An 18153-nucleotide genomic window follows, 5' to 3' on the forward strand; every position below is an offset into this window, starting at 1 on the left:
CTGGCAGTGACACAGAGGCACACATGCAGGAAGAGCCACCACCATCTAAAACGGAAGGAACAACAGGACAAAGTGTGGGAAAGGGGGCCTTGTCAGAGATATGGTCACTGGTTGGTTGAGAAGGGCCACTCAGACAGATTCAGTCATTAGGGGTGGCTCTGTCCAGAGGCTGACACCAGGAAAGGAGCTCAAAGAAGCTGATTCTGGGGATGAGGGGTGGGGAAATGGCGATCCAGAACCAAGTCCAGAGCCACGGTGGAGAGCATTAGAGGGGCCACGCTGTCAGAAGAGCCCGCCTCCTACCTTGCAGTCTCTCATGGTGTCCTCTGGCAGAACCAACAAGGAACCAGTTGTCTGCTGAGCTGTGGTTTGTGGTGGCAGATTTCTAGTGGAGCATCCACAGACAGAGAATGGAAGGGACGGCTCAGAGCTGAGAGTCAAATGCAGCCTCTTTCTACTGCCGTTTCTTTCTCTGTAAAGGGATGACGTTAGACACACGGTGGGCTGCGTGGTACTCTGTGCCCCTTTCCTGGGCTTGAGTCACAAACACTCTCAACGCCAGCCACCCACCCTCCTCCTCCTCCTCCTCCTGTTTGGTAGGGAGCATTTTGAGGGATAGCTGCCTCTTCCCCAAGCTCATTTAGTGCTGGGGATAACTCGTGGTGAATTATACTCATTATGGGCTTGAATTATATCATGATCTAATTTGGATAACATATATGTCATTGGATGTCCCATGACCACAGATGGGCAGCCAGCCCCAGTTCCAGGGCTATAAGGAAACAGCATATGATGAGGGATGGCCTGGCTATGAACCAACTAACACTGTTATACAGGTGAGATGAACCCAACAGGCAGGGAACAGTGGCCTGTGTGAGGAACTGCCTCAGACTGGAGAGGGCCAGGTGGAGGTGTGTTCAGGTCACTTCAGAGGGAGGTTGCTTTGTAGTAGTCTCCAATGCGCAGATGTGGAGACACAGATTCTCCCCCTGGGAGCAGGCCTGCGTACATCTTTACCAAATAAGGGAGTCGCACAGATCTTTTACTGGCAGGATGCCACTTAGTTCCTTATCCAGGCCTGGGCCAAAGTGACCTTGCACAAGTTACCTCAGAGAGAGCTGCTGTGCTCTCTCTCTCCTCTCTCTCTCTCTCTCTGGCTGCTGCAACATTGTCCCCTGGATTCTAGGAAGCTCCGGGGAGTCATTTAATGACACAGCACTGATCTCAAAAGTCTATAGAGAAAGATAAAATGGCCCAGAGGAAATGGTAGCATTGCCCTGGAGGGCACCTGCCCACGTCATCAAGACAGGGGGACATGAGGTCAAACAGCTGGGAAGATTCTGATGCTAGATTCCTTGAAGATGGTCACACTGTCAACATCCCTTGCCATGATAAGAATACTGGTTTCTATCACAGAAAGGGCTCAGAGCCATCAAGCACTCTCCCTTCATCCTAAATTGAAGACTCAGTTATGTAAATCTATAACATAAGTCCATGGTTCGTGAGTGCGCAGCTTGATGGCCTTTGTGACTGTAAATACTACATGCCACATTAGTCTGTAGGGTCTGTCCTAGTGTAGAAAACGCCATGACCCTTGCTAAGTTCTCTTTCCCTTCCCGTTCTGACTATGGATTTTGTAGTTATTATTATGCATGCTGGGATTCTGCTAATGGACGGCGGTTGGATAAATGACATTATCCCAAAAGATTATTGTCTGGACTTCATTTCAGAGCAACCGCTAATTACGTTGTTCAGTATAATTTATATTTAACTGATAATAAGGACCAAAAGAGTTAAAATTTAAATGTGTGTCATATTTGAATATATTGTGATAGAAATAAAAAAAATTGTAGAAAAAAACATTTTAAATGAATGTTTCAAATATTTTTCTAAAATGTTCCAAACATGTTAAATTAAAAGTAAAAAAAAAACTATAATTAAAACATCACATTTTAAATTAAAATTCTTTAAATAAAGCTAAAATTACTTAATTAATTGAATGCACCATTGGTTCCTAAACCTTTTAATTTAAATTTTGTTTGAGAATTTCATACACACTTTCTGTCTTTATACGGTTTCTTCCCTTCTTTGTCTCCCCCACCCAACTCCTCTGTCTATTAAACCTTTTATAAAAATAAAAGTGTTTAGAATTTTAGAGTCCATCTGATTGCCATTGCTGAGAATCAGTTTCGCAGTCCCTCATCACCTCAGATGTCTGAGACACGTAGAGAGCTCACAGTTTTGCGGGTTGTGATTGTGTAGTGATGCGAACAGCTGAACAGTTGCCCACTTCTGTTGCAATTCTGTGAATCCAGCATGATGTCATTGGTGTTGGTGGAACTGAGAGTCACAGGAGGGACAGAAGGCAGAAGATAAGCATGCCACCTTTCTGGGAAGCCGGATTCTTTATTCTGACGGGATCTGTTGCCATGATGCTATCTAAGAGGAAGGACCCGATAGCCAGTCCCCAGCAGCAGCCTGCGCCTTGCCCTTGCCCACAGAAACTGTGCCTGTTCTTAATGTTAATAATCTTTCACGCTGGACACGGTGGCCTTTTATGTTGAGCAAGAGACACAGAGACATGTTTGCCTGGGGCCTTGAACCAGGTTGGTCACCCATGGACATTCAGGTTACTACTGTGTGTGCTTTGTCAGGCTTGGCATCGTCTCTGAGTGACAGGGGTGCTCGTGTGTGTGTGTGTGTGTGTGTGTGTGTGTGTGTGTGTGTGTGTGTGTGTGTGTGTGTGTGTGTTGAGTGTGGTCCTCTGAACACATATATCCTCATCCATCTAAGTTAGGAGGGGGCGGTGTCCAGGGCTTAGTTGCTTGCACAGTATTGTGGTGTTCTCCTTTAAAGATAAGCAAGAATGCCCTGCCCCCACCACCACACACATACTGATAAATGAGTAAATGTTTTTAAAGAACAGAAAAAGGGGTTTGGGATGGTCTTGAAGGCACTCACTGCAAAAAAAGAGAGTCTGAGATGCCAGGGCCGTGTGATGCCTGGCTGAGGCAGCATAGTGTGGAGTCACATGGCCTGGATTTCAGTCTTTTATCTGTCACCAACCTTGGGTGGCACTTCAGGCTCAGGCACTTGGGCTTTGTCTCTAAAATGTTCTATCATCATCTGCCTTATACTGTTCCTCCTTACTCACCTCTCGGATTAAGGCTCAAGTGAGGCGATACATGATTTTATATCTAGGAGGGCTTAACGTCCCAGGAAGGACGTGTTTAATGGACGGCGCTGGTTCCCGTGGCCTCATCACCCCTCCATCCTGGAGCCTCAACTTTCAGGCCTTCTAACGTGAATAACCACCAGTGGGTTTTCCTCTGTGTGCTGGGATGTTTGAAGGTTTCCTCATGAGCCGTGCAAGGGTTAGGCCAGATGGGAGGTTCTGTCATTTCAAAGGCATTGCTGAAAGAGTTTGTTTTTAATCGCAAAGAGAATTCTTAGGTTTTTATGTGTGTGTTTAAGTTAAGAAGGAAAGTGACTGTATCCCCATGCTGCGCTCACCAGGAAGGTGCAGACTTGAAGCGCTTGGGATAGTTAAAGAGGACACGGGAAAACCTATAGCCCTGCGTTTTGCTGAGCATGACTTTCTATGGATAAACGTTGGCTTTAGGCCTTTCCTTGTTTATTCCAGTTTGTTAAACCTTTGACAGGCTCCAGCCTAGTGTACTGCTGTTCCTCACAGGAAAGTCACACCGCTGTCCTTTACGGAGTCCACAGAGCTGTAGGGCCAACCCTTATGAGCCTGGAGCCAGGAAGGCTTTTGAAGCCTAAGTGGCTGCTCTCACAGGCCAATCCCATGTTGGCAGGAGGAGGAGGAGGAGGAGGAGGAGGAGGAAGGTGACAGTCTTCTGGCCTCCCATCCATCTTATGACCTAAAAGACATTCCTGTTATGTCTTTGCTCTGGCTTGTTAGCCACCCTCATCTTATTTCTGTTCCTCTCTCTGCCTGGTCTCCTTTACAGATTCTTAAAGCCTTAGGCCCACATCAAACTTCTCCCCCTCCCGGTCTCCTCCCTCCGAGCCATCCTGGAGAGTCATCTCCTCTCCGTCTCAAACACATCCCATACCAGGAAGCCCTGTTGGCCCCTCCTTTGGAGGGGAGCTCCAACTTTTTTTTTTGAAAACTTTCATCTTTTGCACCTAAACTTCCTTTTTTTTTATGAGAGCATTGTACAGGTATGCGTACACCACACAGCCTTCTTCTCCCCTCTACAGCAAGCCCCCAGTAGTTGGATCTCTCTCCCATAGGCCACTCAGCAAATGGTGACAGCTGACCTATCTCTGCCTCCATGCATGCTTACTTTGTTGGATGTTTCCTTTATTTTTGGTGTCTCCTGGTGACTCTCACCTGCCTGGGCATTGGGGACTGCAGGGGAGGCAGGGAGAACCATCAGGCCGTAAGGCTTAGCTTTGGGATGGCATGGTTAAAAATAACCCGCAACAGAGATCTAGCATGACCCGTGGATAACGCTTGCTTAGGGAGCCAGGACAGAACTGCTAGTGGTCGCATTATCCTAATGTGTTGTAGCCCTGATCTTTTCTCCATCGACCATTCCTGTAGTGCTGACAAAACTAGTGACATGCATTTTCATTTGTTTCTATTAAAATTTTCTTAACTTTGAAGATGTTCGTGTTTGTAAATGATGGCTATGCTGTGCTGAGGTAATGTCTGGACCCACTTCTGTCTTTGGAAGAGTGAACTGCATGAGCAAGCAGTGGCTCCTTTGGTAAGAACAGATCCTCTGGACAGGCTGGCCTAGGTATTTGACGGGACACGTTGAGGCCGCCTTAAACCCAAAGGGAATATGCAAAGACTGTCCTGAAGAATACTTTTTGCTGGCCACTATGGTACATACTCAACTCCTCCAAAATTCGGTCACCTGGCCTGGGTACTCATCCTATAGCGTGTCTCTCTATGACCCAAGCTTATGAAGGTCATCATGTCACTTACACAGGAAAGTGAATGGAAACGGAGGAACGGCAAACGTCTCATTTTAATTAGACCACCTCCCTTGTAAAACAAAAGCGCAACTTGAATGATCTCTTGTGAAGACTCAAAATTCTGTAAACCTGAATTAACATGGCCCAGCCAAAGACTCCTAGTACACAGGGCCCAATGTTATGTATTAGCTATTCTGCAATTATGAGACCCTTTATGATGGGAAAAAAATGATCAGCCATGGTTTGTTTTGCTATGAGTCACTATGATGTTTACCCAGCACTCAGAATTCAGTTTAAAAATCCTTGAATCCTTGACTTATCCAGCAAGATGAGCAGATCTCAGCAATCACTGCTGCCACCTGCCCTTTTCTCCCCGTCTGTCAGTCAGTAACCCTTCCTGTCCCAAGGTGGCAAGCACACACACTCTCTTCAGAAGCCGCCTCACGCTAGATCTCTGTTGTGGGTTATTTTTAACCATGTCATCCCTTTAGCAAAGCTGAGCCTCGTTGCCTGGTGACTCTCCTTGTCCCCCTACAGTCTACTCCGTAGCCTCAAGAGGGGAGTAAGCATAATCTCAGGCTGGCCTGTTGGCATGAGCAGGGATACTGGGCTATGTTGTGAGCCAGACATGACAACAAAATAGGATGTTAGCCTCCCGAGGAAATGCAGTCCGTGCGACTTCGTTATTTGTGTTGGCAGCAGTAGGCATGCGCTTCACTGTGGTGAGGCCCAGTCACTTGCTTATTAATATTTATTTGTTCCAGAGATTATTTACTTCTCCTCAGGAATGCAGGGGTTCCAGCCAGCTTTTCTTCTCTGGCATGGCTGCCCCATGGAAGACATACATGACCCCTTCTCCATGAATGATCATCAAGTTGGATGTGTTATAGCAGAAAAATAAAATGGGACCCAAGAGGACATGTGGATTTCTGTGTAAGGCAGCAGCAGAGCCAGGGCTAGAACTTGGGCCTTTGGCTCCAAACCCTGTTCTTTCCAGCAGAAGGACCCGGCAGACTTCGGAGGCATTTTATTATCTGAGGAACTTGTTTCCTAAGAGGTAGATCCTTAGGCCTCTGCATTAGAAATTCGGATGCAAATCCGTGTGGCTGCAGTGTGTGGCCGTGGTCCAGCCTGAGCTTACTTCAGGTCGTGGTCCAGCCTGAGCTGACTTGGCCTCGCTGATGTTTACCTGCCTTTCACTAGGGGAGGGAAGTGGTGCTGTGTAACTACTTATGAGGGATGTCACATGCTTTATTTGTTTACAAAATTATACCACATGAGCTAGACATAGTGACAAATACCTGTAACGATACCACATGGAGGTAGAGGCAGGAAAATCAGGACTTCCGGGCCAGCCTGAGCTACATAGAAAGTTCAAGGCCAGTGTAGGGCACAGAAGACCCAGTCGCATAACAATAAAAACACATGAAACCCCATTACAAAAACATTAAAATGACCTTAAAGAAAGAAAAAACAGCCAAGCTACTTTTCAACTTTCACTTCTTGCTTTGGGAAATTATCCATGTATTTAGGTAGGTGTCATAGAATAATTACTTATTCTCATTCATTTGAGCCAAGACGTCTCCTTACTACCTGACTTGCTCAGAAATAGGATCCTTGAAAATGGTTGAAGAAGAGAAGTAAGTACCCTTTCGTTTTATGAAGCATCTATTGCATCAGCAAGCACTGTACTTGGCGCCGCTCAGACTTTACATCTCATCAGCGTTGTCATCTCCATCTCCCAGATGAGGCGACTGAGGCTTGGAAAGGCTACATAACATCTACAAACTAGAAAGCTAGCATTCCCAGCTGGGGTGGGATGACCTACGGTGAGATGGATACCTTTAGATCATCAGACACTGTTTCCCCCAAAGACTTATTGGGCTTTTACTACGTTTTCAATAGGTCTCAAGAACAGAGCCCTTGGAGTAGTGGACCCAAGGATACAGTTATTTAGTTAATCTAGGAAACAATTATGTGCATAACAAGCCTGCCCTCCAGGAGCCACCAAGACTTTGGGTATGTTCTAGCTTAGTCTCTGTTGCTGTGGTAAGCACTGACTGCCTTAGGGGTTTTATTGCTTCAAAGAGACACCGTGACTGACCACGGCAACTCTTATAAAGGAAAGCGTTTAATTGGGGGCTGGCTTACAGTTTCAGAGGTTTATCCGTTATTATCATGGCGGGGAGCATAGTGGCATGCAGGCAGACATGGTGCTGGAGAAGGAGCTGAGAGTTCTACATCTGGGTTGGCAGGCAGCAGAAAGAGAGGGAGAGAGACACTGGGCCTGGCTTGAGCTTATGCATCCTCAAAGCCCACCCCCCAGTGACACACTTCCTCCAAGAGGCAACACCTACTCCAACAAAGCCACACTTCCTGATAGTGTCACTCCCTAGTGATAAGCATTCAAATCTATGAGCCTATGAGGCTCATTCTTACTTAAGCCACCATACTGACCAAAACCAACTTGGGGAGAAAGGGATTTATTTGGCTTATAAGTTACAATCCATTGTTGAGGGAAACCAAGTCAGGAACTTAAGACAGGAATCTGGAGGCAAGAACTGAACCCCATAGGTCGTGCGGGGCTGCCACCCACTGACTTGCTCATTGTACTGGCTGGTTTTGCATCGACTTGACACACGTTAGAGTCATCAGAGAGGAAACAGTCTTGATTGAGGGAATGCCTCCATGAGCATTTTTCTCAATTAGTGAATAAAGGGAGAGTGCCCAGCCCACTGTGAATGGTGCCACCCTTGGGCTGGTGGTCTGGGGTCCAAAAAGAGTCAAGTCAGTAAGCAGTACCCCTCCATGGCCTCTGCGTCAACTCCCGTTTGCAGGCTCTCATTGGAGATGTCTCATTGTAGCAACAAAAGCCTAACTAAGACACTCACTCTAGCTTATGCTCAGCTAGCTTCTTTCCTCCTCCTTCTCCTCCTCTTCCTCCTTCTCCTCCTTCTCCTCCTCCTTTTCCTCCTCCTCCTCCTCCTTCTCCTCCTCCCCCCCTTCTTTTTAATGTTTACAGTGTTCTGCCGCATATATGTCTGCAGGCCAGAAAAGGGCACCCGATCTCATTATAGATGGTTATGAACCATCATGTGGTTGCTGGGAATTGAACTCAGGACCTTTGGAAGGACGGCCAGTGCTCTTAACCTCTGAGCCGTCTCTCCAGCCCTCAGCCAGCTTTCTTATCCAACCCAAGATTACCTGCCCAGGTGGACTAGGCCTTCCTATATTAATTAGCAGTTAAGACAATGCTTTGCAGATATGTCATGCGCCAATCTGATGGTGAAAATTCCTTATTTGAGATTCCCTCTTCCCTGGCATGTGTTAGGTTGACAATAAAGCTAACCAGAATGGGTGTTTACTGTATTTTTGTCAGAGGTGGGGGGAAGCTCACAGGGTGAGAGAAGTCCCCGGGAGACTCCAGCTCAGATAGGGACTGTGACCCTGACCCGGGATGTGTCCCAGCTGGGACTCAGGGTTTAAAGCATAAGGGTCCTGGGACCACGCAGTCTCACACTCTGTCCAGCAGTGCAGAGTGTCTACAGACTAAGGTGCGTCCCAGCTGGCCTTGTCCCTAATTGTCTTCATCCCTGTCTTCACTAAGGGCAGCATTTCCATCACCAGGTCCACTTCTGTCCACACAGCCGTGTGCCTGACACCTACACCTGAGCCACCATCGTCACCACCCGAGACACCTTAGCGGCCTCCTGACTGCTATTTGTTTTCACTCTTGCCTCCCTCAAGGCCATTCATCAGCTTTCAAGTATTATTCAAAGGGAATTTATAAACCTGCAAATCAGGTCACTGACCTCCTGCTTGGGCCAATGCCTGGCTCCCTAGGGTGCTTGGAATGGAGTTAGAACTTTTCCTGGTGACACACACGGCCCTACTTGGCCTGTCTGTCCCATCTTGTCCCTTGTGCAGGCTCCATCTCCGCCATCCTATTTCCTGAGTATTCCAAACACTGTCCTGCCTCAGGGCCTTTGCTCTTGCTGGTTTTCTTAGCTTTCCCGCCCTCATGTTAATGAACGGATAATTCTTACCTTTCAGGTTTTAGTCAAGTTGCATCTTTTCAAGTAAGCCTAAAGTAATCTCTTGGCCAAGGTAAGGTGACACATCACCCACCTCTGTCTTGTTACCTTCATGGCCCTCAGTGCAGCCTGGCTTATCTCCAGTCACTTAGCAAGTTCCACCAAAGCAGGGAGCTATTTATTCCCTGCCTCACTGCTCTGGTTCACAGTGATAAGGGCCGCGTAGGCACATACAGCTTTTTGTCATTATAATGAAATGCTGGAGACAGAAGGTTTATAAGAGTAAGTGGCGTGGCACACAGAACCTGGTGAGGCCTCTACTCTCCACACTGGACCAAACTGCCAGTGCCTCGAGCACGAGGTACAAACTCAAACGCTGTCCAGTCCACAGCTGCATGGACTCGGCTTTGGGTTAATGGATGAATACATGAGCACTGGCTTCTAGGACTGCTTGTATAAATGGGAGCTGAGTACAAAGGCACCTGTGAAATTAAGACTTCCTGGAGATTTATATGGTAAATTACACCTTGCAGGTAGTTTAAGCTTCTAGGAGAGTGTGCTATTTAAAGAAAATCAATACCTGAGAAAGTTGGAGCATCCTCCATGCCAACACTGGAATTCTCACATGATGGAGCCAGCTCCGTGATCACAGATTTTTTTTTTTAATTTTGCAGAATAGCATGTACTGAAGGGTCCTGGTTTTTTTTTGTAAAAAAAAAAAAAAAAGAAAAAACTGTTATTGTGTGTGTAGAAGCTTTACGATTATTCTGCATTTTTTTAAAAATAATTAAATTTTAAATTAATATTTTTAAGTCTTTGGCGTATATGGAGGTGGGGAAAAGATGTTAGGCATCTTCCACTCTCATTGGTCATCTCATTCATCTAGTCCTTGTCTTGTACTGAGCCAGATGCTCGCTATTTCAGCACAGCTGACCAGCCACCGAGCTCTCAGGATCCACCCTTAGGCCCAGTGCCAGGGATACAAATATTCATAGCTATGGCCACCTTTCCACATGGGCACTGAGGATTCGAACTCAGTTCCTCATGCTTGCTGAGCCACTACTCTTGCCCACTAAGCCATCTTCCTGGCCCTATTTTATTATCTGAAAGCAAAGTCTTACTTAGTTTCTGAAAAAGGTTTTAAAATATTGTTTTAGATTAAAAAAAAAAACTATGTTTATGGGTGCTTTGCTTGCATGTATGTCTGTGTGCCATGTGTGTGCCTAGTGTTTTCAGAGCCCAGAGAGAGTGTTGGGTCCCACAGAACTGGAATTAGAGATAGTTGTGAGCTGCCATGTCAGTGCTTGGTATTCAACCAGGGTCATCTGGAAGAACAGCCAGTGCTTTTAACCACAAAGCACCAATTTTCTCTCCAGCCCCTATTTTCTGAAAATTTTAATGACAAATTTGTAATCTAAGACCAGCAGCAACTGGGGTAGGGAAGATAGATAATGCTTAGTTAACTTAGTAAAGTGGCTGCTCTGCAAGTGTAAGGGCCTGAGTTCAAATCTCCAGCGCCCACGTGAAGCCAGGGGTGGCCGCCCTCTGTAGCCCCAGGGTAGAAACCTGGGGCTCATTGGCTATCCACCCAGCCCAGTTGATAAGCTCCAGGGTTTCAAAAGATAAGATGGAGAGCAATAGAAAACAGCTACCATCAACCTCTGGTCTCCAGATGTGTGCACGGAAACACAGGCACAGGCCCACACATTTGTGCAACCACACAAGCATGTATATACACCACACACACAAAACAAACAAAAACCAATTATGACAGCTCTTTTAAAAAAGGAAAAAAAAAAGATAGGAAAAGACAAACCCAGGGGCAAATCCTTTTGTGCGATTTAGGGACGATCATCAGTTTTGTCTTTGTCTAAATCCAGATGTGTACTCCAAGGCCTGTGGCTGGTATAGATGCACTGGGAGTTAGGAGGTTGGTGGGGGCAGCGCTGCATGTGTAAGTTCGTGCTTTGGGGGCTGAGCTCATCCAGGAATGCAGGTGCCTTTGCTGGAGGGCCTGCCAGGCTGCCACCTGGGAGCTGTGGCTGCCTTGAGTCTTCGGAGAACTTGTGTTCAGAAAAGGACCCTTGACAGCACCCAGTGGCTTGCTCTGAGTCAGCTGTCAGCTTCCTCACACCCAGAGCGCAGCTAGAGAAGAAGCTGTTTCCTCTCTCAGCCCGGGGCACTGAGTTTCATGCTAACTCACTCTCCTGGGTACCCAAAGGTTGAAAAACAAGTAGAGATGAACTCATATCTTGGCTGATGTGTGTGTGTGCCCCAGCAGGCCGGTATGGAGAGACTCCAGGAGGCCAGCATGGAGAGACTGGAACCCTGGAGCTGCCTGGGGATTCGGTTCCTCTGTGTTTTTCCTAAGCCAGCTCAGCACAGGAGAGGAGAGGAGGCAAGTCACAAGGTCTTTCACAGAAAATGCCACAACAGGAGAAGCTGGTCTCCATAACGCCCAGAGACCGAGTTCAGTGACCAGAATCCCAGGGTGCGAATGGTCAGCAGGTGCTGAGCGTGAACCACAACAGGCCTTGCCCCATCTTTGCTTCTCACTTATGTTCGTTCCATCCTCCTCAGACCCTGGCCCTCAGCATCATTCTCCAAGCGCTCCTTCCACTTCCCCTCCTTACAGACTCACGGGAACCAAGAGCAAGCAAGACCCAGGAGGTCCTTAGAGCACGTGAAGGCCGAGGCACAGACCACCGCAGAGGCAGGGAGCAGAGCCGCAGCCTGACCATCATGGAGCTTCCCGTTGAAACCGAGAGGACAGAGATGCTCTTGTGAGCAAGGCCATGATGCAGAGATGCATCAGGCAGAAATGCAAGTGGACAGGACCCACCCAAGCCCCTGGAAGGAGAGCTTGCAAGTGAGGGGCCGTCAGCTTGGGCTTCATTAGTGCCCGGTGTATTATAAGACAGTATTCAGAAGAGAAAAAGACCCTCAGTGTTTGTGTGTGTGTGTGTATGGGTGTGTGTGTGTATACTCATGTGTACATGTACATGCATTTGTATATTGAAATCTGCCGTAAAGATTCAGCTTACGTGATTATGGTGGTTAGTGTGTTTAAAGCCCGCACACGGAGCCAAGAGCTACAGACCCAGAAAGTGCTGCTAGCCGGGAAGAGCTTGAGCTGATTCTGCAGCTGAAGTCTGAGGGTGTCCAGCAGAGTCTCTCCTGATTACTGGAAAGTCATTCTGTAGTTCAACAGGTCTTTCAGCTGACTAGATGAGGCCCACCGTATTATAGAATATGGGAGGCAGTCTGCTTTATTCTTTTTTTTTTTTTCATTTTTTTTTTTTTTTTTTTTTTTTTTTTTTGGTTTTTCGAGACAGGGTTTCTCTGTGTAGCCTTGGCCATCCTGGACTGACTTTGTAGACCAGGCTGGCCTCGAACTCACAGCGATCCGCCTGCCTCTGCCTCCCGAGTGCTGGGATTAAAGGCGTGCGCCACCACGCCCGGCTTCATTTTTATTTTTTAAATAATCTATTCATATTACATCCTGATTGTTATCCCCCTCACTCGTATCTTCTCTTCCCCCGCCCCTTTCATCCTATTCCCCTCCCCTAGGCCTGTGACAGAAGGGGACCTCCTCCTCCACCATGTGATCACAGCCTATCAGGTCTCATCCGGATATCCTGCTTCCCCTTCCTCTGAGTGCCACCAGGCCTCCCCACCAAGTGGAAGTAGTCAAATAAAGGGCACCAGAGTTCGTCCCCACTCACCACGCAACTGTGGAGAATGTGCTGTCCATTGGCTAGATCTGAACAAGGGTTCTAGGTTTACCGCATTCCCTGTCCTTGGTTGGTACAGCAGTTTGTACAGGACTCCATGGGTCCAGGCCCGCCAGCCCTGATGGTCTTTTTGTATGGTTTCTGGACCCTCTGGGTCCTTCTGTCTCCCCCTTCTCCCATACCACTCTCGCCTGGCATCCCAATAGCGGGTCCCAGCATCTGTCCCAACCCCCTGCTGAGTGAAGATTCTCCAAAGACATCCATGGTGGGCTAGTGTCCAGTCATAAGTGAGTATATACCATGTGTGTCTTTCTGGGTCTGGATTAACTCACTCAAGATGATTATTTCTAGTTCTACCCGTGTGCCTGCAAATTTCAAGATTTCCTTGTTTTTAATAGCTGAGTAGTATTCGGTAGCTTTATTCTTAAACCACCAATTTCCTTGTTCAAAATTACACCCATAGAAGCATCCAGACTAACCAAGCCATTCGACACATAAGATGCTCTCACACTGCACACAGCCACCTCTGGGTGCAGAAGGAAGGGCTGAGTGTGATGAAACAAATAAGTAGAAGAAAGTTCATGCTTCCGAGAAGAATGGTGCACTGGATGGATGGAGGTGCCCTCCTGGCACCTGGTGTACTTGTGTTGGGCCACGGGATGGAGTGGGGAGTCTCATTGAGGCTACAGGAACCTACTTTTCCTTCATTGTGTCCTTGCCCTTCCCTTTCCTCCGTTCTATCTTTAAGCTTATCCCTTAAGGGGAGGCAGGCACCCATCATGGCTCCGGCTTCACCCTAAGTCTGCAGACTAAACCACCCCACCACTGTGCATCCAGACCCCCACGGGTTCTGAAGGCTGGACCTGTGGGCTCTTTGCTAACATGGCACAAGGACGTTCATCTTGTAGGTGTAAGTTACCAAGAGGAGCCTGCTGCACAGGAAAACCAGCTTCCTGGCCAGCCACAGGCTCCCATCAATCTGCAAGACAAATGCTTGTTTTCATTGGACTCCTAACTAAAGGAGCTGCAGTTACCCTTGCAGCTCTGTGTCCTTCCCTGCCCCCTCCTCCTCCTCCTCCTCCTCCTCCTCCACAGGGCCTCTGTTCCAGCTCCTGCCCTTTCCTCAGCTGCCTTCTGTGAGACTCCTTTCTGAAGGCAAGGTCGAAAAAGAAGCTAACCAACTATCCGAGGAAGTTTCAGTGACCAGCAGTGGCCTAGTGACACCACAGACACTTTCTGACTGCTCACTGATTTCGGAGTTGGTCTCGGCTCTGGAAGTCTCAGCCACTTCTCCCACTTCGTGCCAGCACACAACACAGCACATTTGAAAGCAGAGCCTAACTCTGCCACGGGGTTATCCCCAAGCCAAGCTGTCTGGTTGCAGTGGTCCTGTACCTGCGATTAACATCTTACAGCATTCAGTATCGGTAACAAGTATGGGCACATCCCCATCCCACGTTAGATGCAGAGAGGCCTGGGACTCGGTATTAACTCATAATCGGCGCCAGGATGTGCAACAGCCCTCATGCATGGGCTGTCCTGCGTGGGGGTGGACACAATTGCCGTGTTGCCCTAGGTCTTCCGTGTGGATGTTATTTACAGGTCACAGTGGAGAGCCAGTCACTTAGGGTCCGCTCCTAATTTATACAGGCTGTAGGGGAGAATCTCTGGGGAACGGATAAGTCTGCCAGCCACACAGCCTTTCCCCTGCTGCCTTCAGTCTGGCATGAGCCCACAGGACCTGGAGGGTGTATAGAAGTTGGTGTTAGACTAGGAGTAACTGGGGATCTTGCCTTAAGGCAGAGGAAGCAGAGATTTAGACACCAGGGAACAAGCACCCACCAGCACCCGTCCCCGTCTGTTCCCTGTGTGACTTCTGGTGTACTCTCTGAGGTGAGATTCCCAGACAGTAGGTGCTGGAGCAGAAGGAGGCTTGGTTCCCGTTGTAGCTCTCCCCCAGATGCCCAGTTGCAGCTAGCTCAGCTAATTGGCAAGAAAGGGAAAGGGGAAAAAAAAATAGTACAAATCTGTGAATTAATAAAACAGTCTTCAAGCAACCGCCAAACTGTGTACAAACCATGAAGTAATTAGAAGTGTGAGGAATTTCACCACGCTGTCTGCTTCCAGGCTCGGCATCTGATCGCTTTAGGAGGCCAAGGGCTGACGGGCCATGGGGAGTAGAAATTCTTTCCTTTGCATTTTGATCTCACCTCCCTGGGAGCCTGGGTTCTCTTGAAATCTTTGCAGGGTCCTGGCAGTTCCCAAGGAGCTGCTAAACTCAAACATGATGGTCTGCAGGCTTGTGAGCTCAGGCAACAGGCGGTCCTATAATCTTACAGTAAGGAAGGCTGGGCGATTTCACAAAGTGCTTCGGCAACTTGTGGTCTTCTTTAGTTTTATTCTCAGCAAAAAAAAAAATTTTTTTTGAAAATGCTTGTCCCAGGAAGAAACTGAAGTTCAGAGAGGGAGATGCCATAACCCAGCTCCAGGGTGTAGTCAGTAGCAGGGCTCGAACCAAGGTCTCCTGCCAACCTCTTCCTGTGCCCATGCCCTTCCTTTGCACCTGGCTGTACATCTCAACAGCCCCAGACAGTTTTCTATCACCGTTTTCCTGCCTAACAACCAATTTCAGATCTGTTTGGCCATGATGTCAAATGTAGATAAGTAGTTCAAACACAGTTGTTTGTTTAATAAGCTGAGGCTCGGGTACCTCCAGTTATTTGTTGATTTTTCCATCTCATTTTATATCCCGATTGGTCTGGAAAGAAGAGATGTGGGAAACAGTATGGACTCGGAGATATAATCCTATCATCTACCTGGAGGGGGGGATGGGAACACTGGGAGCTTAGAGTTTCATTGTTTGCGCTTTCTCAAGGGCTCAGTACTCAAGTTCGCTGACACACTAGAGGCCTGAAGTGCAGCATACCGAGGGCTGGAGATGCGAAGAGCTGAGCCCAGAGAGAATCACGTAACGAGCTTGACGTGTGTGTCTAATTCCCAGCCGGCAGCGAAAAGCTCCTGGGAGGATGGAGTTTACACAGTGTGCAGGCAGTCTGCGCAAACAACAGTGAGATTAAGTGACACACGTTGGCTGGCTCTATAGCCAGACCAGAAATGTCCGTGTTCATCCAGGATGGAAAGTTTTTAACAAAGTAGTTTCTGCTTGCACAGACTTGCCCTCCATCCTCGAGTCTAGCCAATGGGAAAGCAGCCCACACCGTAGAGGGAAACTGGGGAATCAGAGCAACTCGCTTTCTGTTCACTGGGGCACAGTTGCTCAGAAGTCATTGGAAATTTCAAAACAACGGCAGGGGTGCATCACATGGTGTGTGGTCTTTACTGAGTGACACGGGTGACGTCCTCTGAACCTAGCCCAGATTGGAGCATGGGGGAAAGGCAGGGTATGGTTTGTGGGCCAAATGGTCCTGAATGAACCACGAGCTGCCCAGCTGGATGCAGACAGCGGAGACCTTTGACTCAGTTACAGGGAGGTTTGTGTGTCAAGGAGATCAGAGCTTCCTCTGGCCTTCACTCCAGCAGCAGTCTCAATTCTTGTGTTCCCCCAAAGAGGAGAATTTATATGAGAGACAGCAGTGGAGTAACTAGCCAGAAGTTTGATTAGAGCAAGCAAGAAAACAAGAACACACTTTTTAGTAAAAGAGCAGACTGAGTCAAGCAGCAATGGCCCTGATCCTGACAGACATGGGGCTCGTATTTCTCTTCTGTTTTCCCCTCCCATGTTTTCTTCGGCTTGGGCATTTCCAGGAAAGGAGAGTGCTTTTCTCAGAAGCCCATTTTACCCAGAATGCAGTGTTATAAGTAGGGGTGTAAGCTAATGCATAGGAACTTAAGTACCGCTAAAGTTGAAAACTCACTAGGGGAAAAGGTGACAATGCTTTGTGGGTGTTGCTTTGGCTGGTCCATCTTCAGAGAGCACCACCATCTTTATGTCCTACTTTGGGGGTCCAAGGCTGGTCATCTATAACAACAGTTGCCACCTAGTGTTCTTTATGTCTTGTCTTGAGGGGCCCATTGGCCAGTCCTTTGTAGACCTAACCTAGACTACCTGCCGAAGAAATTGCGTGTACAGAGCCTGTCTCAAAGTGAAAGCTAAAAGTATTACAGGCAGCAGTCCTAGCTGAGGCTTCAGCAGCCAGTCACTCAATCATTTTAGTGAAGTAAGGATACACACAGGCAGGGAGCAGCCCCCAGTGTGCCACAGGCAACCGTTCAGACTTCTCTGGTTTGCTGGAAGATGGAGTAGGGCAAGCTCACTCCTCAGGGCCTTCAGCCTGCCTTGATCCTGGATTGCTGGGTTTTCTGTGGATACTGAGTTATGGTGGAATAAAGCTGCTTCCTGCTGCTGCCCCTGCTGCTGCCGCTGCTGCTGCCGCTGCTGCTGCTGCTGCTATTCCTCCTCCTCTGTCTCTTCTTCTTCTTCTCCTCCTCCTCTTTCTTCTCCTCCTCCTCGTCCTCCTCCTTCTTCTATACCAACCTCTCCTACTCATCTTGGTGGTTCAGGGGCAGCAGAATGTGGGTGCGACCTCCAGCTCCCCTGCCCACAGCTGCTTGTCTGCTGTGCCCTCTCTTCACTCCATTACCCAGTGCCACCTGTTTCCTGCTCCTCTGAGGTCTCTGCATTGGTCGTTCCTATCTGGCAGCCTCACCATCTGCCTTTGTGGCCTCCACGCCATTCTGTGTCCTCTCCTTTGTCCCTTCTGGACCAGCATTTGCAGAGGCTGCATGGTTCCCGGCTCCACGCCTGCCAGTTCACCTGCCACTGAGTTTGATTTGTGTGTGTGCGTGCCTCAGTCTGTCCACAGTTACTTACAGGCAGGTCCAGAGTAGAGAGTCCCTTTTGCTGGCCTGACATGCATGTTCCTCAGCTGAAGGCAGACAAGCTGACACTCACCCTCACCTTGACTCTCACTGGAAACAAATGTCCTCGTGGTCTATTTAATGCTGTCTTTTGTGCTATTTTGTGTTGATTTTATAGTTTGAAACGGCCCTGAAACACAGTGCTGACATGAAGAGTCTACTGTTTCTAAATGCAGGAAGGCCACCATGCGCCTTGACGAGAACGATGTGGTGTCACATACTTCAAGGAAATTCCCCAAACTCCAAAAGGCAATCCATATATCTAGAAATGAGTTCAAGCTGGACTATAGGACTTCCGACAGGTAGATAAACGCCAGCATTTCTGGGGATCTTGTGAAACCAGTTCCATCTGCCAAACGGAGTCATTTACCCTAACCTCTGGCAGAAGGGACAAATGGCTACCTGTGGTTGCAGAAGCCATGCTGGCTTCCAGGCTGCAGTATCACACGGACTGTGACACTTCCTGTTCTGATAGCCCCACTCTGTTCTTCTCCTCTCCTGCTTCCCTGGCCCTGGTCACACTCAGTCCACTTCTTTCTCTCTGCTCTTCTCTC

General features: G+C 48.1%; 1 protein-coding gene across 5 annotated transcripts in view; it reads left to right on the forward strand.

Moving 5' to 3' along the window:
- The window catches only part of MAPK4 (mitogen-activated protein kinase 4), a 138620-nt gene that overhangs the window by 42532 nt on the left and 77935 nt on the right, over positions 1-18153 (forward strand). Inside the window, exon 1 of one of the 5 annotated variants that reach the window (XM_084781039.1) lies at positions 17879-17901. The exons of the other annotated variants lie outside the window; for them this stretch is intronic. The gene's annotated coding sequence lies outside the window, so the exon portion shown is untranslated. Of the gene's footprint in view, positions 1-17878; positions 17902-18153 lie in introns of those variants that run through there. 5 annotated transcript variants of the gene reach the window in all.

Source organism: Acomys minous, assembly GCF_964271855.1.
Source record: "Acomys minous genome assembly, chromosome: 4".
Taxonomy (NCBI): Eukaryota; Metazoa; Chordata; class Mammalia; order Rodentia; family Muridae; genus Acomys; species Acomys minous.